Source organism: Canis lupus, chromosome 6 (assembly GCF_048164855.1).
Source record: "Canis lupus baileyi chromosome 6, mCanLup2.hap1, whole genome shotgun sequence".
In the NCBI taxonomy this organism is placed as follows: Eukaryota; Metazoa; Chordata; class Mammalia; order Carnivora; family Canidae; genus Canis; species Canis lupus.
In genome coordinates, this window is record NC_132843.1 from 15,595,198 (window position 1) to 15,618,522 (window position 23,325).

Consider the following 23,325-nt stretch of genomic DNA (forward strand, 5'->3'; position numbering starts at 1 on the left):
GTGCGGGACACTTGTGCTGAGAAGTTCCCCTGTCCACTGCCTGGCATGAAGCTGGCATTCAGTAAATCATGGAGCTGCTCATTAGCCAGGGGAACTGACCCAGAGGGATTGGATGGGATGCCACTGTCTGGGCTTCAGGCATTGGAATGAAGCAGAACCCCAGATACTGACCTGGGCGAGTCAGCTTAAGGATGACCTGCTGCTGAGCTCCCCTAATCCCAGAGCCAGGCTGCTGGGCGGCTGCGGAGGGGCTGGGCACATAGCAGGACTTGGATTGGCCGTGCAGAAGGCCTAATGATCTCCAAATGCTGTTTCTAATCTTTCTTAGATTTGACCAATGCCAGATTGAAGAACAAATTATGATTACTCAAACATGATTTTAATGTTCACATCCTGCACCTAAACCTAAGGGCTTAAATAAATACATAGACATCTCTGTTTCCCATTCAAGGGACAACAATGCAAAGTTCTGCTCTTCCCTCTTTCAAACCCTTGTTTTTGACTTTTTCATTAACCTGTTACTTTTAATGTGCAAGCATCTTGATATAAAACATTCAAACTTAAACCTAAGGTAAAGCTGGGGCACCTGAGTGGCTCAGTTGGTTAAGTGTCTGACTCTTGATCTCGTCTCAGGTTATGGTCTCAGGGTCGTGGGACCAAGCCCCGCATCAGGCTCTGTGCTGGGCATGGAGCCTGCTTAAGATTCTCTCTCTCTCCCTCCACCCCTGCTCTTGCATGTGCACTCTCTCTCTCATTAAATAAATAAATAAAATCCAAAACACCCCACAAACCAAAGTTAAAACTTAGGAAGAAGAACGTGTGAGCAATTTTGGGTGTTCCCAGCATTATCAACTTCCAAAAGCAGACCTACAGAGTTTAAGATTTCTCCTCTTCACCCATAAACTTTGAAACTTTTCCTTTGATAAATACCTGTGACAGGAAGTTAGAATTACTCACCATTTCCAATTTTATCTTTCCCCGAATATACATAGACACACCCCAAACACAATTCTCTCTTTCCACATAAAATTTTGAAAGACTGCAACGTTTTTTGGAGAGGTGAATGTATCGCAGGCTGTCCCTTCCCTGACACATTCGGTTTAGGCAGGTGGTGATCTTCTTCCCCGGCCAAATGTGAGGCCTTCCGGTGACACCTGACAAATGCTCGAAAGCACCAGGCTTTGAATTCATGGGGCTGGGGGTGGGCTCTGTTTTGGATATGAAAAATAAAATATCTCCTGTTTAGTTGAAAATGCCCCATTTGGGTTAGAAATTGTTCTTAGTGTGTGTCCTCACCTCCAATAATCACTTTTTTTTTTTTTTAATTCAAGTTACTTAACATGTAGTGTATTATTAGTTTCAGGGCAGAGTTTGGTGATTCATCAGTTACATATAACACCAGTGCTTGTTCCCTCAGGTGCCTCCTTAATGCCCATCACGCAGTTACCCCTCCCCTCTACCCATGATGACCACGGTTTTGATGGCAGTACAGCTGGGTTAAGGCACGCAGGGCTTTTACCTCTTGCAGCAGAGTACTTGCTTCTGCCTTGAGGTCTAGGAACACGGTGAGGTTTAGCCCACTGCCATGGGCTGTGTTCCCCAGATGGAGCCTGGAGATGAGGACTCCGGCGCAGGTGAGTTCTGACCAGGCCTGAGGCGTGGGACAGCCAAGGAAGGAGGCTGAGCAAAGACGGCATATGACGCACGCAAGTCCTGCAGCGGGTCTCTGAGGACAGAGGATGGAGTGTCTGCTCTCCTGCAACTGGCTAAGGGCTGCCCTGAGGGGTTGGGACTTCCAGGCACTCCCCGCACACAGGTGAAGTGAGCTCTGGCAGCTGAGGGCAGCCCCTGACCCAGGGGAAAGCCCCTGAGGGAGATGCCCGTTCCAACCTTGAGGCAGCCTTGGCCTCTTTGTTATGGGTCTCCAGAAGCTTCTCATTTGTTTCAAACAATGAGATGTTTCAAACACTCCTCAAGTCATATGCTGCTGAAGGACGTGCCAACACAGAGTAGTAAACCACCTCCCTCTGACTCTGCTATCTTGTTGTCACAAGAGAATTCAGGCTGGCTCTGGCCGGCGAGGGGTTCCTCTCTCCTTTGAGGAAATCCATCCAAATGGGGGTGAGCTAACTCTGGCTGTGGGTCCAGTGAGCGGCTTGGGGACATTTGTGCTGTCACTCAGCGACTCTGCTCCACGAGGGCTCTCCCTGACGTGCTTCTCTCTTCCCGCGTGGTCTCCCCATCTTGCCTCTGTGCTGTCCCCCTCAGGGTGGCCCGTGAGGATCCTTCCGCTCTGCTCCTGCTCACCTCTTTGCTTTCACTTCGTGTCACTATGCCCCAGTATCCTCTTTTCTAGCCGTGTTTAGTGTACCCGGCAAGCCTCTGAAAAGCACCTACTGTATGCCCAATGCCATTTCTGGCCTGGAGGGACACAGATAGATCATATGGATGGAATTCCTGTCTGCACAGAGCTTGTGGTCCCCGGTGGAACATGAGCAAACAGATGACAACAATGCTGCGTGGTAAGTGTTGGTTTAGGCGGGAGTAAACGGGTTGCCACCTGGAGGTCAGGGATGCTTCCCCGAGGAAGGGACGTTTCATCCGTTTCATCCGAGACCCACAGGGTAAATGGACAGGATAAGAGTCAGCCAGCAGAGGCTGCGGAGGTGAGAAGCATGTTCCTGGCAGCACGAGTAAAGGCTGGGGCAAGAAAGAAAAAAAAAAACTCTGTATGGTTGAAAGATAGAAACAGAGCCAAAAATTGAAAGAAAGAAGAAAAAAAAAAAAGAAAGAAAAAAAAAAAAGAAAGAAAGAAGAGGCCAAGATGTGGCCTGACCACACAGAGATTTGTAAGGCAGCCAAGCAAGGGTAGGCCATCGCTAGACGTTCCTTGCACTCTAACACACTCCTCTCCTCTGCACCTCCTTACCTGACATTCCTTCTGCCTGCAAAGTCAAGGGTTGGGGGTCCCTCCTGTCCCAGTGCCCCTGCAGTCCAGTCCAAGCCTGCCTGTGTTCTCCTGAGCACACCCCACACACTGAGGCTGAGAGCGAGCGGAGGGCAGGGGCCGTCTCCGCACGCCCAGGCGCAGGGCCTGGTGGCACAGGTGCAGACCAGCTGCCAGCTGGATGGCCTGAAGGGAGGCAGGAAGAGAATGGAGAGCAGAGAAGCACAGCATACTGGGAGGTGGAGAGAGAACAGGAAAGGGACAAGAAAAAAATTTCACTCTGCTTTTTGAGTTTCCTGGGGAAAGGGAATAAACGTGCAATTCTTACTAGGATGAAAGAGAACCACAGTGATCACCTTTAAAAGGACAGAATACGGGCACCGCCGGTGGCCCAGCAGTTTAGCACCGCCTTCAGCCCAGGGTGTGATCCTGGAGACCCGGGATGGAGTCCCACGTCGGGCTCCCTGCATGGAGCCTGCTTCTCCCTCAGCCTATGTCTCTGCCTCTCTCTGTGTCTCTGTGTCTGTCATGAATAAATAAATAAAATCTTTAAGAAAATAAAAATAAATAAAACAACAGAATACAGGAGAGAAATAGTTTACAAAAGAGCAACTGGGTGGATCAAGGTAAAGAGACCCTTTGCCAGAGGCTGAGTAATGGCAGGGACTTGGGCCTCTGCCAATCCGTTAAGAGCAGGACTCCGAGGAGTCCTCCGAGCAATCAGAATGGTCAGCACCCGCTGCAAAACTGCTTTGCTTTTATGGCTTTCATTAAATTGAATTAACTATAATAACCAGGGCTTCTGTCTGCCCCACTCTCCATTTCAAAACCTTCTCTTTTAGCTGTTGGGCATGGAACTTCTGCACTGAAAATCAGAGTGGTGTGTGTGTATGTGTGTGTGTGTGTGTGTGTGTGTGTGTTCCTTTACTAGAAGGGCAGGCTGATCTTTAAAGAGCTGAATTACAGTAATAGGAATGGAAATGAGTTACTTATGGCAGCCCCGAGTCCCTCATGCTGTCACTTCCTTACATCTGGGAGCCCCTCGCCACAGGCCATCATGCTGGTCAAGTGCAAAGGGGAGAGCTCTAGCGTTGCATTAGGAGACCTGGCTGGACAGCCTGCTGTCTGTCCTTTACCAGCTGCGAGATGTGGGGTTTCCCTTCCAAAATGTTTCCTTATTTCAGTTCTAGAAGCATACCTGGAGAAGGCGAAAGAGCGAAACTTTCACTTTTAATCCTTTAAATGACTTCTAAATATGAGCCTATTTGGAGAAAAGGGGGGAAAAAACACAGCCAAATGTCTGTCTTTGCAGAAGAGCAACAGGGAGCCTACGTTGGCAGTGTCTTTGTAGGTACTTTAGAGAGCCGAAGGTCAAGGCGCAGAAGGCGTAGTGAGGGACTGTGGCTCCGCGCCCTGTTCTGACTGTGCCTCTCTCATCTCCCCTGGCCAGCCTGCTACCACGAACTTCTTCCTGAGTCTTCTGGAAGATGCATTGTGGGCCCTCTGTGGGGCCTTGGGCACTTTCCACATCCGAGCCAGCTCAGGCCCAACGGAAAGTATTGATGGTGATCTATTGGTAAATCTTCCAGGGAGAAACCTCTTGCAAGGGACAGAAAAAGGTCATCCTTTCTCAATACAGAGAAATTATATTATGATTCTTGGAAACCACAACAAAAACCAGAACAAAGAAAAATCAACATCCATTCTGTCTTGAAAATTCAAGTACGGAGCAATGATATATGGAAGCTTCATGTTTCTCATGGGGCTGTTAATAGATCTGCAGTTCTCAAGGACCCTCTGGAGGGTGACAGCAGCCATTGGCAATGGGGGGGGGGGTGTGTGTGTGGCCAGGGCTCTCCCATCACCGCTAGGCAGATGGACACAGGGGCTGTGTGCTGCGGTTGGGCCGTGGGCGGGTGGTCAACCAGGCTATACTCCAACCACAGCTCTGCTACTTTGTGCGTGTGCGCTTTGGCCGAGGAAGTTATCCATGCTGCCTCAGTTCCTCAGTTGTAAAGTGGGGAGAAGAATGGCTTCCATCTCACAGTGTTGTTGAGAACATTTAATGAGTAAAGACAGGCAACGCAGCTACTCAGTAAGTGGTATTTACTACTGCTGTGCTCTGTCCTAGCTGTGCAACCGGCAATGTTACCAACCTCTTTTAGCTTTCATTTCCTCCTTGTAAAATGGAGTAAAAATACTTACCTTGGGGCCATTGTCAAGTTTAAACGGAATGGTGTACAAACTGGTGTTTACTGAGTTGGTGTTAGTAAAAGGCAGCCTCCCCAGTGGGGGTTTTTCTGAGTCTTCTACACTTTCTTAGTTTCTTCTTGACATCTTTTCAAACACGAAGCTAGTAACACTCCCTTGCTCTCTGGACAAGACAAGGTGTGATCCTTGCCCGGCATGGCGTGAAGCCACAGCAAGTAAGGCAGGCAGCCCTGCAGGGAGAAGAGACCTGAATAAAACAATCACAGGAGGAAATATTTAGAAGGCTACATGCAGTGCGGAGCCTGTTTGGCATATCTTCGCTTACTTAAACCTCAGCACTCCTGTGAGCTAGCCTCATTCCCATTTGTAGGTGATGGAACTGTGTGTGGGGGTGGGGGTAAGCAGGAGTGGGATTCAGACCCCAGGGCATTGGGCTCTGGAGTCAGTGTCCTTTGCATTAAAGCTGTCTCTGGAGAGAGGAGACTGGAACGTGTGGGAGGAAGTGAGAGAGGTTGGGAGTGTGTCCTGGATGCCAGGCCCACCTTCATTTTAAAACATTTTAAAACATCAGGGAAACAACCCAATTATTCATTGTCCCTGAAGCAGCTGCAGTCTCTGGTCCTGTGTGTCCTCATAATCATCCTTCCCTGCTTCCTCTCTCCCCGCCCCCTGGCTGCCTCATTGATAGGAACACCGGACACATGAGGCCAGAAACTCAGTGACCGCACACAGTGTCCTTCTGTGTGGGTCACTCGCTCACAAGGTCAGCACAACAAACTCACCCCACTGCAAGGACAGTCCCTGGGAAGCTGGGGGGAGAGGTGGGGCCAGTGTTTGGTCTTGGTCTCCTGCCTGTCCCAGACCAGGGCCCTGCGGCTGACTGGGGAGGGAACACTTGGGGGAGGGCAGGAGAGAGGTGGGAGAGGAAACTTGATTGGAGAAGGGGATGGGGGGTGGAGAAGACTTCATTTTGGCATTTTGGAAGATTACTCTGGAGGCCACTAATTGGAACGAGCTTTTGCACGTCCAATACTTTATGTACACCAAGTACCTTGTTACTTTGTTTTGGTAACAAGAGTTTGAAGTAGTCACCTTCCCTCTCATTTTTCAAACCATAAATGTCAGAAAATACTCCTTATTGTTGATTAGATTGTTTGGGAGGGGGTGGGGAAAGATTACCCAGCTTGTGAATCATCACCCGTAGTACACTGTGTGGTGTAAACTAGAAGATCTATGTTCCTTTTCCCACCAGAGATAGTCTAAGAATCATATTGTGAATTTGTGTAACACCTAGTTTATAAGTTATTTTACATGTATTTTTAGGAGATGGAAGATCATTTTGTTTCAGATTCATAACCCTCTCCAAATAAAATGTCAATATCCTTCTTTCTGGGCTCAGCTTTCCAAGGCCATGCTGCAGAATGGGGCTTTCTTTTCTCCCTTTCTTTAAAGATTATATGAATCTCAGGAAAAGAAAGCCACCGAGTTTAGGTGGCTAAGAGCAAAGATTTAGACAGAGAAAAGAGGACTTGTTTGGAAGATCTGCCGATTTTGGGAATAGAGAGTTTTCTTTCTTCGGGTCTGGAGGATTTATAGACTTATGTTTCCTCCTTAAGACAAATGACCCAAGCACGTTTTTTTTTTTTTTTTTCGGCCCTAACTCTAATCAATTACCTTTGTTACTAAAGAAATAAATAATCTCTACAGAGTAATAGAGTTAAAACGCACTAGGTTCTAGCGTTTGGGGGTTATTGAGACTTTCTGTTTGTTTGCTTTTGTCTCTCGAGAGCTGTGCTTTCGCTAACTCCTAGTCCTGGAGTAATTTTTTGCCAGGAGTCCTGATGCGCAGGAGACAAGTCGGAATGTCAGGGCCCGAAGGGACCGTGGAAAAGCCCGAGCCGCAAGCCCTGGCTTTGGGGGGCGGGGCGGGGGGACCGGAGGCCCAGAGAGCCGGAGCCACTGGCCCGAGTCACCGAGCCGGCCGAGCGCCCCCCACCCCACCCCCACCCCCACCCCGGGCTCGCAGCCCTCGGCGTCTCGGCTCCGGACCCGGCTCTCGACGGCCCCTCCTTCGCGAGCTCTACGCCTGGGGCCGGGCCCCCGTTCCTGCACCTCCTCGCCCCCTCCCCCACCCCGGGGCGCGCGGCCCGCGGAAGGGCTCCGCGTGCGAGCGGCCCGGGCTCCCGCCACCTGGCGGCGCTGGGCCGGGAGAGCGCGCCGCGACGCCGGCCAGGGCGGCCCGTCCCAGCGCCCGGCTCCGGCGGGGCGGCCCCGGTCGCGCCGCGCCAGGCTCGCGGGGGTCAAGTCCAGGTTGCGGCTGCAGGAAGGCGGCGGGGGAGGGGCGGCCGGGGCCGCGCCCCCACCTCCTCTCCCCTGCGCCGTGCGCGGAATGTTGGGCCCGGGCCACCGGCGCTCCGTCTGTGTAAACATCGTTAGCCTCGGGAGCCGACGCGTCGTGCGTCCCCCGCTTCCCTCCCGCCTGCGGCCTGCCCGCGCCCGAGGACGCCCGAGGACGCCCGAGGACGCCCGAGCCCCCCGCCCCGCCCCGCCCCGGCCCGGCCCGCGGGGTTCCAGGCGGACCCCGGCGCCCGGCCTCCCGCACGCGGAGGGCGGGGCGCGCCTCTTGCTCCTGCACCCAACGGGGATCGACGTCCGGGCCGGATGCTTGAGCACCTCCTCTGGGACAGCTTGAGCTCGGGAGGCAATCTTCCCGGCTCACCTGGAGCTGGCTACACGTGGCTGCGTGTTCAGGAGCCCTCCTCCACCTCCCGGGCGCCAGGGGGGAGCGGAGGCCTCCCACCCCCGGGCCTCGGCGGGGGCGGGGGCGGGACGGGGGCGGGGGCCGGGCCGCTGCGCTGCGCTGCGCTGCGCGGCCGCCGGGGCTCCGCGGCTCCCTCCCTCCCTCGCTCCCTCCCCGCCGCCGGGGGCCCCGCGCCGGCCCCGCGCACCCGCCCTCCCTCCCGCCTCCCCGCCCCGCTCCTTCCGCGGAGCGCCCGCCTCCTTCGCAACCAACTTGCAAACCCACTGACTTTCAGACACGGGTTTCATCATCCATGAAAGCATTATCTCCGCTTTCTTCGCTCGGGTGGGGGTGGGGGTGGGGGTGGGGGGTGCCGTCCTCCTCGCTTGGGGTAAGAGACCCCAAAGCGGGAGGAGACGCCTTCCAGGGTATGTATTTTGAGGCAGATCATACAAATGACAAAGATAAAACCCCTTGGAGCCCATGGCGGTTTTGACTTTAAACATGAGGCGAGTTAACAAGGGAAGAAGCAATAAATTCAGCCCGGGGCATGACCCAGTACTAAATTGTCTCTTACAGTGTCCAGATTTCTGGCCAAGTTGTCAATGTGATGCCCCCTTTCTCCGCCAGCCTCCCCAGTTCCCCTTTCAGGTCGTGGTGTTTTTGTTGGTTTGCTTTTGTTTCACTGCCAAGTTATCTCTGCCCTAACTCCCCGCCCCTCCCCCCTCGCTGACTCTGGTGTCCAAGTTCCTTAAGCATGACCAGAATCACACACCCACAGTTTCTCCTGCTAAATCCCTCAAGTTGCTTCCCTGGTAGAAATTTTGAAACAAGCTCTCCCGTCAGAACATTTTGTTCATCCCTCCCCACACACAAGCTGGTGAAAGATGGAAGGCTTTGGTATTTGCTGGAAACGAAAACACGGGGACGCGGCTGGAACAGACATCACGATGTTCTTTTGGTCCTTTGCACGAGGTGATCGTGTATCCTTCACATTCTGTATGAGAACATGTCGCCCCAACTGGAGACAAGCGGAACTGGTGAGGGTTAACCAAGGAACGCTTAGGGTGCCTGAGTCCGGGAAAGGATTAGACCACGCTAGACTAACAGGCTGATCCGAGCGATAAAGTTATCCCAAAGATTCTTTCCGCTTTGTGTTTAACAGTTCCTTTTCTTCAAAGGCAAGGGGTACATGGTGTTGCTTTTATGGCCTGGAACCCACAACCAGCCAGCATGAAACATTGTATTATCTTTCCTGTTGCATTAGATTTAGAAGGAAACCGTGATATCCTTACCTAAGCATCGCACAGTGTTTTCCTCCTGATGTCCTACAAATCAGAAGGAGGGGGACCGAACACGGTCAGCGCGCTGCAGAAGGGCCGCATGGAGTAAGATGTGCGCAAGGCAAAGGTTTGGAACACGAAGCAGGTCATTCCAACTGCCCCCTGGGCAATGCCGGGGACTGGGCAAGGTTAAGAAGTGAAAAGGAAGTGAGGATTTTCCTCAGCACTCAACGGTTGCTCAAAGCAGTTGCCCTCTGCTTCTTGCTCAGCCACAAAAATAAGGGCATTGGCTGTAACAGTAATATAACCGCTAACATTAGTGCCAAGCCCTGTGCCAAGTGCTTAACATACATGATCTCACTTAATCTCCTCACAAGACTTGGGGGAGCTGGGTTCCTATTGTTTCAAGTTCATAGATGAGGAAATGAAGTCGTCGGAGGGAGGCTGTCACTTGCCCAGGGCCACACAGCAAGGAAACAGAGAGGAGTTTAGGGCCAGTGCTTTCAAGTTCTACGTTTATCTGCCTCCCGTGTGATTTCCTATTGAAAAGTCTGGGGTACAGTGAGTGAAGAAATGAGAAAAGATCTATTAAATATCTGATTATGAGTAGTTCTATCTTTAAGGCGGGCACTCAGTATGAGCTAGACACTAAATCGTCACCCCTGCCCTCGAGGTAGGTGGGCAGTATCACCCCCAGCTTGAGGAAGGGACAGTGGAGGCTCTAAGAAGCTGAGATGAGAGCTGATGTTTGAATGCAGAACTGCCTATTTCTTTTTTTTTTTTAATAAAGATTTATTTATTTATTTATTCATGAGAGACACAGAGTGAGAGAGAGAGGCAGAGACACAGGCAGAGGGAGAAGCAGGCTCCACGCAGGGAACCCGATGTGGGACTCGATCCTGGGTCTCCAGGATCACGCCCTGGGCTGAAGGCAGCGCTAAACCACTGAGCCACCCGGGCTGCCCAGAACTGCCTTATTTCTGAGCCTGGGCTTTTTTATCGGCATCCCGACTTAGGTTCTTGTACGAGCGTGCATGTTTGTGTGTGTGTATTTTGGTGGGGGGGGGGGGGGACTGAGAAGTCCTTAGGATGAGTAGCAAGAAATGAAACCTTTTCTGTGGTTAAATGCATATAAAGTGGCTGTAGTTGCCATGGTAGCCCTGAAAATGCAGAGTCAATGAGTGCCAACCACTGTTCTAAGCACTTCATATTCATTTGTTTAATCCTCCGTGAAATAAGCATGCTTATGATGCTTATTTTACAGATGAGGAAACTGAGTCATGGAACATAAATCACTCGCTGTGAAGGTCATTCTGAGAATTAGGGACAGAGCCTTTACTTAAACTCAGGAAGTCTGGCTTCAGTTTCTGTGTTCTCAGCCATTTATTGCCTACTGCCTTCCCAAAATAGCTGAACATTGGTTCATCTGTATCCAAGCCACACACAGCCACCTCTTCGATGTGTATGATTGTGACCTTCAGTCAGGCAAGGTCACAGTCAGGATTTGTAGACTCAACCAGTCTGAGACATGCTGGCCTGCTCTTTCTCTCTCCCTCTCTCTCTTTGTTATCTTTCAACTTTCTTGGAATGTTGGAGTCTTCTTAGTTTTAATTATCACAGAGTAGGACCAAATGTAGGTATTAAGTTGTACTCGTTGGCAATCCCCCGAGAAAGCAGCAGGTGGCTCTACTTTATGACCATTATGCAATAATTCTCATGAAGATAGGCCTTGAGTGAATCGATCTCAAATTCAGTGTCTGACCATCCCGCGTGGAACGTGCGAGCCACAGAGGAGAACTCTTCCATGCGCAAGCTCACGTGTCTTCTGGTCTACCTGTCAGAGCCTCAAGGATGCTCAGGGGTAAAGCACTCTGTTCTAGTCTTTGAATGACAGAGAGAGTTCGCTAGCCGGCCTCACCACGGCAAGCCAGTTGTGCAGTTGTAGAGAGATCTGACTGCTTCCTTGGAAAGTGGAAACAGAAAGCGGCTACACGTGAAATTTTCGACTTCTGGATGCAAGTTAATATATCAAGCAGCTGTGCTGAATGTGACCATGAACCGGGGTTCCTCTACATGCGCTTAATAGCACAGCCAAATTTGAACTTCCTGCATTCCCCTGCAAGCATCCTTGCAAATCTGGCCCCTCTGTGACATTGGTGAGCTGAACATTTTTAGGACTCGGGGACATTGTGTTAAAGTAGAGGCAAAGAACATGACAGAGACGAACCACATATAACAGCAACCAGACGATCCGAGGAAAGGGATGTGCCATTCGGATGCTGAAAATGCCCTCTGATAAATGTCTGAAGTTTCCTGAACATTAAATACGAACAGGAAATACTTCACAGAAGACTCCTTAATATAACAACTAGTGCGTATTCCAGTCAGTGGAGTGGTGGATTTATGAAGTAAGTATCGGAATTTGTGATTGTTTCCAGCAGGGGTCCTGGATTCATCTTTAACCCCTCATCGTTCCCTAGACGGACCATGGGCAGGCTCACGGAGGCATGGCAAGAAACCGTTTGAAGGACCTTCAAAGTCCTTGAGATAAAAGTCCATATGAAACAGTATTCAGGCAACTTCCTCGATGCTAGGAAGTCAGTGAGTTTTGTATTTCTGCCAGTTCTAGAAATAAATACAATACCTTGCATCTTATTTAAGCCTATGATCTCACTTTGCCATTCGCAACAGCTCCGTGGGGTAAGTGGCCCATAATCCTCCTTGACGTCTGTTCTACAGATGAAAAAACAGTCAGAGGGCGATCAGGGGCTCTGTCCAAGCCTCCGAGTTGTTTACACATTGGGCCTGGGACCCAGGCCTTCTGAGCGCCACCTCGACGCGTCTCCACCGTGGTCACGCAGCGCAGGCTGCTCAGCTTTGTCGTCTACTTAATGTGAGATGTGGCTCAAAATGATGGGGCTTCTAGTAAGGTCTGAATATTGGGGTGGAGTTCAGATAGTGGGATGGTCTCCTCACACCTGGGAGATACTTTCCACATGTCCCCAGAGCTCTCCTGGAGAGGATGGAGGGCGAGCCAGGAGCATGTGGGCCTGTGGGAACGTCCAGGGAGAGGAGAGTTCAGGTTGGTTCCCTCCCGCCACATGTTCATTTCGCTCGTCCCCATAGCTGTCTCTAAGTGAGGATAAGAACCATGATTCATGAGTTGCTAAAGACCGTGGAGGAAACTACTCTTATATAAACACCACTGATGTGGAATAGCTGTAGAAAACCAATTATTCAAAGCTGACTTTTATTGTACTTTCAAACTGAATCCGTTGTCATTCCACATCTCTATTCTTTTCCTTTATTTAAGTTTCATTTTTGTTTTCTTTCTTCTCCTTCTCTTCTTCCTCTTCCGCCTTCCTCCTCCTCCTCCCTCTCTTCTTTCTTCTCCTCCTCTTCCTCCTCTTCCTCCTCCTCCTCCTCCTCCTCCTCCTCCTTCTTCTTCTTCTCCTCCTCCTCCTCCTCCTCCTCCTCCTTCTCCTCTTGCCAACACCCACATCTCAATAGCTTAACACCATTAGAACTTAATGACTTGCTCACATCAAACCTAAAATGAGTTTTTCCAATCAGCTTGCAGTTCTTCTCTAAGCAGCGGGAATGGGGCAGGCTCTTCCATGCTGGGGCTCCGATGAGTCGGGGCTTGCCATCAATGTGAAGCCTTCAAGGTCATGGGGCTCACTTCCATCAAGCATGCAGAAATGAAAGGAGCCCAAACTTTGCATGTGGAAAGGCTATTGGGGGCCCCTCTCTAGACAGTTACTACTGCTGCTACTTTTGGCTAGATTTGGTCACAGGTTCACCCCAACTCACCCATCGTGCACACTAGGAAGATATGTAGCCATGTGCCAGGAGAGAAGCCTGGTTTGGAGAAAAACCAGCAGTTGTGCCCCACTGATTCACTCCATGAGTTCTTTTTCTACTAGAGTGGTGCCACTCCATGAGTGATAGGAGCCGTATCAGAATGTGTAGGATTCCTATGGTGGGTAAAGATTAGCAACTTACTTTGACTAAGTCCCCAAATGGGGTAGATACTCTCTACTGCAATAGATACTTTACACGGAAAATAAATTTTCAAATAATCAATCCCAAGAGAGAAAACATAGGCAAGTAAAAGGAAGGAAAAATACCCACAGAGAACCACTATTACCATTTTGATATATTTGATATTTTACATATATATATTTGATGTATTTTCTTGAAGTTAATAGTTTTAAAAAGACGTTTTCATTTAAATAATTTTAATTAAATTTTATTTAAAACACATCCCCAATGGAACTGTATTTCTAACTATTTATACCTAAACATGTTTTACATGGTTCGTAATAGTAAAGAAGTATAATTTTGAGTTCTACTTTTTTCATCCTGTAATAACATTTTACATTAGATGGGACATTATAGCATACAGAGGACATTTTTACACACATTTTCATGACCTTATTTATGATTTTTACACTATTTTTCATACATTTGTAGTCTTCATAGTTATAATTTTTTTTGAAGATTTTATTTATTTATTCATGAGAGACACACACAGAGAGAGGCAGAGACACAGGCAGAGGGAGAAACAGGCTCCATGCAGGGAGCCTGACGTGGGATGGGACTCGATCCTGGGTCTCCAGGGTCATGCCCTGGGCCGAAGGCAGTGCTGAACCGCTGAGCCACCCAGGGATCCTAAAGATTATATAGATAAAATCTTTAATATCATATGTGTTCTGTTGAATTTCAACTCATCCATAATAGGCTTAATTATTCTCTTTTTCTTGGACTTTCATTTCCTTTTCCCCCCTCTCTGTTGTGGATGGGGTTGGTGCTCACTCCAAATCCCTTAAAGTTCTTTTTTTTGCATTTTTGTGTTGATAGAAATGTGAATCATTTAAGATTTTTTGGAAGGCTACCTAGTAGATTCTACTGCAATTTAAAATTCATGCACTCTCTGACACTGAACTTCCTTTCAGGGACTGGTGCTTTTATTTGTATGAGATAGATTCCCAGGAATGGGATATCTGGAAAACATATTGAGAGATTATTCATAGTAGCAAAACAGAAAAAAAAAAAAACAAAACCCAAACACCAACATTGCAGAGCAAAACAACAATAACCTGATGACAAAGTGATTGTCCCAGTAATAAAATATTGTGTAGCCATTAATGAGAATGAAATGGAGTTAGACCAGTTAAATTGAAGGGATTTCCATGAAGTATCGATCAGACAAAATGCAAGCAATTGTGGATAGTGTGTTTCATAGGATCTCATTTATGGAAAGCAAACAAGAGAAAAATTTTAAAAGTCTACATGTATTATATAGATGAGCTGAATGTAAATATAGATATATTTATGTCCTGGTCACAAATCTCATTTTTTCAAGTAACTGGAATAGTCATATTCAAATGAAGTGTTATCTGTTTCTTTGGAGCAGGAATTATTACCCACCTCCAATACCTGATAACAACAAGCATCTTTTTTTTTTTTTAAAGATTTATTTATCTATTCATTCAAAGAGAGCAAGAGAGAGGCAGAGACACAGGCAGAGGGAAAAGCAGGCTCCATGCAGGAAGCCCAATGTGGGACTCGATCCCAGGTCTCCAGGATCACACCCCAGGCTGTGGCGCAGCACTAAACCGCTGCGCCACCGGGGCTGCCAACAACAAGCATCTTAATATGAGGTCCAAAGACATCTAGCTAGAATCCAAGGGTTAATGCAAGTATTTCCTTCAAATGCACAGAAGTAACATTTTTTTAAAAATGAGGCCATGGTTTTGCTTTACATTTTCAGTATAGCTTTAAAAACATAGTGTTACTTGTTCCTGGGAGAAAATCAAATAATAAGATAGAGTCGGGAGGGATGACAGTAACTAACTTTTAAAGTTCTTGCTATGTGTCGGACATTGGACTAATTGCTTTAAATATACAATCTTGGGACACCTGGGTGGCTCAGCGGTTGAGCGTCTGCCTTTGGCTCAGGTCGTGATCCTGGAGTCCTGGGATGGAGTCCTGCATCGGGCCCTGTGGGGAGCCTGCTTGTGCTCTGCCTATGTCTCTGCCTCTCTCTGTGTGTCTCTCATGAATAAATGAATAAAATCTTTAAAAACAAAACAAAACAATCTTAATTGTTACAATTCTGAGAGGTAGTATTTCTCCATTTTCTGGGAAAACCCAGAGATCGATGTTTATCGAGGGTTATATAGATTATACAGCTTGTGAGTGGCCAAGACAGATTTGGCATCCGAAGCCTGTGTGTTTAACCATCTTCCCAAATGGACTGCCTATCTTTTTACTATGTTTCGTGTCACAAACCTCTTTCTATACATGGAATTCATGCATTCTTGAAATACATGGGTAGAGATAAAATTTTTTTTGGATTGAATCAAATACTTTATTATTGCTTTATATTTTAAAATTAGGTGTGTGTCCCTAAGGCCCAAATATTGGTCAAATGACATTATAAAATTGCATGTATACACACATAGGTATGTATATGTATATATATAATGTAGTCCATGTACATCTCTGTATACAGAGAGTGGAGTGGTGTGAATGGTGTAGAGCAGCTTTGTAGTTCATTCTGAAGCTAGACAGTAATTTTACCTTTCTCTTGTTTGGGTTCCAGATGACAAAAAGGAATATGAGGTCTGTGCCACTCATCTTATGATTTTTTGTACTGTTTTGAGGATTTTGAGATACCTTGATTCCACTACAGCCCCAAGAGAGGCTGGAAGTATGGGGGACAGCTGTAGGACAGAGGGACTTGAACAATCCACGGACAAGAGGAGTTTGAAGTAATTAAATCAAAATAATTAAATAGTGTTTTTGTTTTGCACATTGATTATTACCTCGTTCAACATAATGGTTTACCTCATAATGACATTTCCACTTTCAGTAAACTTGTTATAAGTAAAATTGGAAATACATTAAAACAATAGGATGGGATTATCTATGCTGCAAAGTGGAATTTCTGTTTACAAGCACCAACAACTTGATAAACAGAGGATTAGTGAAATAATTTCTATATATCTTTTTTACTTTGGCTGTTAAAAATACATGAGTATTATTAAGTATATATTAAAATATTTATGTGTTGTGATTTCTTAACCTAATATAAGTTTTTTTTTTAGTGTATCAAGAGCCATCTATTCAAAATGAAAAGAAAATCCACAAATTAGTTTTTATGCCCCAAATGTTTAAAAAGATGCTTTTTCCTAGCTAAAACAAACACCCTCCTCCTCCATATTTCCAAGACAGAAATTAATTTTCTTTTTCACAAACAGCACTGAAGGCAGCAAACAGCCTGGTCAACAGAGTGTCTGCACAGGAGGCAGTTCATTTCATTTGTTGCTATTATTTTTTGAACCTCATTTAAAGACTTCTCTAGTTTTAGAGGATAACAGGTAAAGGCTGGGAAGCAGGAATTCTTTCTATGGATCTATGGAGATTTGCTAATGAATCTTTCCTTAATTACCGGGGGAGGGGGGGGCGGGAATTGCTTTTTTTTTTTTTTTTAATAGAATCACAGGGATAGAAAAAAAAAAACAACAAACTTCTTTCCCACACCAGCACTGACAAATGAGTGGTTGTTTCCTGGGTTGAGAAGCATTAGAGGGCCAACTTCAATTCTGAGTTTAGTCAAAGTGTTCTGGGACCAGTGTTTTCAACTGGACCTCTGAGTTTACCGTATTTGGGAGGGTGACCCTAAGCCGACATTTCTCTGGTTGCAATTACATAAAAATGTTAGATTAAAAAGTGTCCAGAAAGCATCTTAAAATATGTAGTTAAATTGGAAGGAAAGGGGAAGTCTTGAGTTTCAAAAACAAACAAAAAAAAAGGAGCTCAAACCCAAAGGGGACCACTAGAGCCGGTGCTGAGACGATGTTGGGCAGAAGGGTATGTGGGCAGTGGGTCTCAGAGGCTGGGTACGAGTAGTTTGAATGCTCAGGTGGTGACGAGGCATGATCTCAAGGGTTGAGACTGAGGCTTTTGGTCTGGGACACCCAAACGGTCACTGGCCTTTGAAAGGGGGATTGTAAAAGCAATATTTCGAGGTCAGACTGAAAACTAGGGTTTTATAGAAGCAAAGCTTTAACAGCTTCTCCAGGGGGACCCTTGCACAAGGAAGGGTCATTGGGATTCCAACCGAAAAACAACTTTTGCTGAAGATACGCTAAAAAAATATGCCAAACTCCATAAGGAACAAGGCCACCACGACATAGAGTCACCAGATGTGACAAGTGAGAATACTGGCTCCCAAGGATGTGAGAAGACAGAACAATCTGAAAGAGACAGAAAATAGAAATGTTTAAGATGAATAGAAACAAATTATAGAAATAATGAGATAAGAAAATGACCCTGTAAGAAAAGAATAAGCATATTTGAAGAAGGAAAAAAAAAGAAATTGTAAAAATGAAGAATACTGAAATTTAGAATTCAATAGATAAGTCAAAGAACAAATTCGTTATAGCTGAAAGGAGAATTATTTGGCCAAAGGTCGAGCTCAGGAAATCACCCAGAATATAGTACAGAGAGATGAGGAAATGGAAATTCGAAGAGAAAGTCGGTAGTGTGGATAATAGACTAAGGAGAACCAATATATATCCAGTTACAAGGTATTCAGGGAATCAAGGAGATACGATATTTGGACACAGAGAAGCTGAACATTTTCTTGAATTGGAGAAAAATGTGAGTCCTCAGAATGAAGCAGCACAATCTCCCTTGAGCAATTTCCTCCTTTCTGTTATGTTACCATCAGCAAACACACATATTTAATAACATGTCCTAGTAAAATAAAACAAATTTCCTTGTCCCATACCCTCCTTCAGATGCTACTCCATTTCTCTTCTCACAGCAACACTCATTTCAAGAGCTGCCTGTATTCTTCATCTATAGTCTCTCTCCTCCTAGATTTCCTCAAAGCCCCCCTAATCTGGATTTCATCCCCATTTTTCCATAGGGCGGTAAAACATGATTTCCACATTGTTAGCTCCAATGGCGCATTCTCCATCCTCATTATGCACAATCAGAAGTATTTGATAGAGATGATTGTTCCCTCTTCCTTTTTAAAATTTTTTAAATTTAAATTCAATTAATTAACATATAGTGTATTATTAGTTTCAGAGATGGAGTTCAGTAATTCATCAGTCTTATATAATACCCAGTGCTCATTACCTCATGGGCACTCCTTAATGTCCATCACCCAGTTACCCCATCCCCCACCCCTACCCTCACTCCCTCCATCAATCCTCTGTTTTGTATGATTGAGAATCTCTTATGGTTTGTCTCCCTCTCTGATTTCATTTTGTTTTATTTTCCCCTCCCTTTCCATATGATCCTCTGTTTTGTTTCTTAAATTCCACATATGAGTGGAATAATATATTTAAGATCATATAATCATCTTTCTCTAATTGATTTATTTCATTTAGCATAATACCATCTAGTTCCATCCATCTAGTTGCTGCAAATGGCAAGATTTCATTTTTTGATGGCTGAATGGTACACCACATCTTCTTTATCCATTCATCTGCCAATGGACATCTGGGCTCTTTCCATAGTTTGGCTATTGTAGATATTGCTGCTATAAACTATTGAGGTGCAGGTGCCCCTTCGGATTACTACATTTGTACCTTTGGAGTAAATACCTAGTAATTGCAGGGTTATAGGGTAGCTTGATTTTCAACTTTTTGAGGAACCTCCATGCTGTTTTCCAGAGTGGCTTCACCAGCTTACACTCCCACCAAAAGAGTAAGAAGTTTCCTCTTTCTCCGCATCCTCACCGATATCTTTTGTTTCCTGACTTGTTCACTTTAACCATCCTGACTGGCGTGAGGTGGTATCTCATTGTGGTTTTGATTTGTATTTCCTTGATGCCGAGTGATGTTGAGCATTTTTTCATGTGTCTGTTGGCCATTTGTAATGTCTTCTTTGGAAGAATGTCTGTTCATGTCTTCTGCCCATTTCTTGATTGGATTATTTGTTCTTTGGGTATTGAGTTTGCTAAGTTCTTTATAGATCTTGGATACCAGCCCTTTATCTGATAGGCCATTTACAAATATCTTCTCCCATTCTGTCAGTTGTCTTTTGGTGTTGTCAACAGTTTTCTTTGCTGTACAAAAGTTTTTTATCTTGATAATTCCCAATAGTTCATTTTTGTCTTTGCTCCCCTTATCTTTGGAAATGTGCCTAGCAAGAAGTTGCTGTGGCCAAGGTCACAGAGGTTGCTGCCTATGTTCTCCTCTAAGATTTTAATGGATTTCTCTTTCACATTTAGGTCTTTCATCCATTTTGAGTCTATTTTTGTGTGTGGTATAAGAAAATGGTCCAGTTTCATTCTTCTGCATGCAGTTGTCTAATTTTTCCAATACCATTTGTTGAAGAGACTGTCTTTTTTTCCATTGGATATTCTTTCCTGCTTTGTCAAAGATTAGTTGACTATAGAGTTGAAGGTCCATTTCTGGGTTCTCTATTCTGTTCCATTGATCTATGTTTTTGTGCCAGTACTATACTATCTTGATGATTACAGCTTTGTAATATAGCTTAAGTCTGGAATTATAATGCACCAACTTTGGTTTTCTTTTTCAATATTCCTTTGGCTATTAGAGACTTTTTCTAAGTCCACGTAAATTTTAGGATTATTTTCCAGCTCTGTGAAAAAAGTTGATGGTATTTTGATAGAGATTGCACAGAATGTATAGATTGCTCTGGGTAGCATACATATTTTAACAATATTTGTTCTTCCAATCCATGAGCACAGAACATTTCTCCATTTCTTTGTGTCTTCCTCAATTTCTTTCGTGAGTGTTCTATAGTTTTTTAATGCACAGATCCTTTGCCTCTTTCATTAGGTTTATTCTTAATAAACCTAATGAAAAACCTTATGGTTTTTAGTGCAATTATAAATGAGATCAACTCCTTAATTTCTCTTTCTTCTGTCTTATTGTTAGTGTATACAAATGCAACTGACTTCTGTGCATTGATTTTATATCCTGCCACTTTATTGAATTCCTGTATGAGTTCTGCAATTTTGAGGTGGAATCTTTTGGGTTTTCCACATAGAGTATCATGTAATCTGTGAAGAGTAAGAGTTTGACTTCTTCTTTGCCAATTTGGATGCCTTTTATTTCTTTTTGTTGTCTGATTGCTGAGGCTAGGACTTCTAGCACTATCTTGAACAACAGTGGTGATAGTGGACATCCCCGTCATGTTCCTGACCTTAAGGGAAAAGTTCTCCGTTTTTCCCCATTGCTCCCTCCTCCTTGAAATGCTATCTTCACTTGGCTTTCAGAGCACCACTCTCTCTCTCGGGTCTCCTCATTCTGCTCTGGCTGTTTCTCCCCAATCTCCCCTACTGCTTTCTTTCCATTTCTCAACCTTAAATGACCAAGTCTTTGAAGCCTTAGTCTCCTCTGTTCTCTAGCGCAACCTCATTCCCATCACATTAGCTGTACATAGAAAATGTAGCAACTCTCACATTGACATTTCCAGTTTAGACCTCTTCTCTGAACTTCAGATTCCTAAAACTTCCTATACTATATTTGCACCTGGAGGTCTAATAGACATCTCAAACTTAGTATACACAAAAGGAAACTCCTGATTTCCCCTACTCCGCCTGCCAGCTGTTCTTCTTGAAAATTTTCTCTTTTTTGGAAAATTTTCCATCTTAGAAAATGACTATTCTATTCTTTCAATTACTTAGTTCACAAATTGTTTCAAAATTTTATATGATAACTTGTATCTTCTCTTTTTATCACATCACACCCCACATCCAATTCAGGAAATACTATCAGTTCTACCCTCCAAATATATGCAGAATTTGGCCACTTCCCAACATCTCCTATATTATTGCTGTGGTCAAATCTCCATCACCTTTCTGGTGGACCACTTCACTGGCTTGCTTATTGGTCATCTTGCATCTACACTTGCTTCCCTCCATAAAAAAAAAAATGTCTGTTCTCTACATAGCAGATAGACTGAGCCTTCTAGGCTATGTCATACTCCATTGTGTAAGACTCTACTGGTTTCCCAGAGTCTTTCCAAAGTTCCAAAGTCTTTCCAAAGTTCCAAAGTGTATTACCCACTCCCTAAATTGTTTGATCTGATCCACTACCATTCTGTCTCTTACTTCTCATGTCCAGCCACATTGGTCTCTGTGCTATTCTTCAACCACAGTAAGCATGTTCTGACTTCAGGACTCCTACACATGCTAGATCCTCCATCATAATGCTCTTTTCCTGAGATATTTACTTAGTTAGTGTCCTTATTTTTTCTGTATTTCCTCAAACGTTGCCCTACCAAAAAGGGCTTCCTGATTATCTTTAGTGCTTTCCCAGAACTCACTACTCTTCATACATTAATTTATTTTTCTCCAAAGCATTTATCACTCTCAGACATAATTTATTTGTGTGGGATTATTGTTTAACTCTCATTTCATCCCACCAGTATGTAAACTTCTTGAACATGGAAACTTTGTCTAATTTGCTCTTTGCTAATCCCTAATGCTTAGATCTGGCATGTAGTAGGTGCACAATAAATACATACTGAGTGAATGAATGAGTCCTGAGCAGAAAATATAAATATAGATTCACACCTAGTACATCATAATGAACACTACAGAACACCATATAACCAACAAAAGCATTAAAAGAATCTGGAGGAAGAAGACAGACCTACAAAGAAATGATAATCAATTGGGAACAGAATTCTCAAAAATAATACCAAAAGATGATGAAATAATGTCATTAAATTATAGAAGGCAAAACAGTCAACTTAGAATAAATATCCAGTTAAGTTATTCAGAAGTAAAGGTAGAATGAAGACATTGAAGATAATAACTTATAATCCTTAAAGAGCTACTTAAAAATATACATGCCCTGCCCACTTCCAATAATTCCTTCCTGAAAATCAGACCATCTAAATAGAAAACACTGCCAAGCCTATTTCCCATTTTATCAATGGGAAAAAAAATCTAATTCATTATATACTAACCTGAAATCACTAACTATTTTCCTAAAATACAACCAAACCACAACAAAACATTGATGTAGAATAACCAAGTACTTAAATAAATCAATAAATGTTTAAAGCATTATTTCCTGATTACAAAATAGTGAATGTGGCTATTAACAGATACTTGTCTTGAGTAACCCTGTGATTCTTCTCTGTAGCACTAACTTGCAGGGGGACTCTTTATTGACTCTCAGTGGGCTTTTCAGTTGTATTTGGAATAAAACTTTAGATTTTTTGTATTTGGAATAAAACTTTAGACTCAGAAATAGATTTATCTAAAAATCCGTTTTCAGAGTATTCCTATATTTCAGTAGGAAGGAAATTGAAACCAGTGGAAACAAAGAAATTGGTAAGCATATAAGTAAAATGAATAAGCATTGATGTAAGAACAAACAAACCCCCCAAACCAGTAATGATAATACTAATGAGGTAAGAGTTAAAATAAAGTGGAATTTAAACATTTGATAATATTGTGGCTGGCAGGAGAGGTGAGCGTCCCTTGTTGGGGAAGAGGAGAGAGCCAATGGGGACTTTTGACTTTCTCATGTGCCCATATTAAACATTTTTAAATGGTAATTTCTAAAAGAATAGAAATGCAGTTTATAAATTCAGGTCCGTAGAAGAAAACAAAAGAAAATAAAGCAAGTTTGATGCCATACAGCACAGGAACATGGAGAAAAAGATACAAGAAATATGGTATTAGAAAACTCAGGAAAAGATAGTAGAAATAAGTCAAAGTATCAGCAAATTCTTCAGTTAAAAGACAAGAAATCTCAGATTGTTTTGGAGAATATGCCCAACCATATTCAGCTTATAAGAGACATGCCTTCAATGTAATGATGCAGAAAGATACAAAAAGATGTGAATCTTGTAAACTATAAAGTTATTTCCAAATGGGAAGGACTGTTAGTTATTAAAGTCTCATTGTTCACCAGGTTATTCCATGATGATCTTTGATTGTCCGTTCCACTGGAATGTGAACTTTCTGAGGGGAGAAATCATGTATTTTCAACATTCTATCCTAGTGTCTGACACAGAGTAGGCTCTGAATAAATATCTGTTAAAGAAACATATAAATAAGTGACTGAGTGAATGGACAAGATAATAGGTCACCCTTTGACACTGACTATTTTACCAGTGCGTGTGTGGTG

General features: G+C 44.5%; 2 long non-coding RNA genes across 4 annotated transcripts; one reads left to right on the top strand and one right to left on the bottom strand.

The window, feature by feature from the left end:
* Positions 1 to 360: 360 nt before the first annotated feature.
* LOC140635056 (uncharacterized) lies at positions 361 to 7,985 on the bottom strand. Of its 3 annotated transcripts, XR_012032401.1 has the most exons (5): positions 7,878 to 7,985; positions 5,153 to 5,405; positions 3,304 to 3,470; positions 2,930 to 3,179; positions 361 to 2,700 (listed from the first exon to the last, which is right to left on the bottom strand). It is a non-coding gene; the product is annotated as an uncharacterized lncRNA (long non-coding RNA). The 3 variants fall into 3 exon arrangements; XR_012032402.1 differs by lacking the exon at positions 2,930 to 3,179 and having other exon boundaries at positions 5,153 to 5,388; XR_012032400.1 differs by lacking the exon at positions 2,930 to 3,179.
* On the top strand, positions 1,853 to 15,955 carry LOC140635057 (uncharacterized). Its single transcript, XR_012032403.1, has 3 exons — positions 1,853 to 2,522; positions 3,279 to 5,921; positions 15,792 to 15,955. It is a non-coding gene; the product is annotated as an uncharacterized lncRNA (long non-coding RNA).
* The last annotated feature ends 7,370 nt before the right edge of the window (positions 15,956 to 23,325 follow it).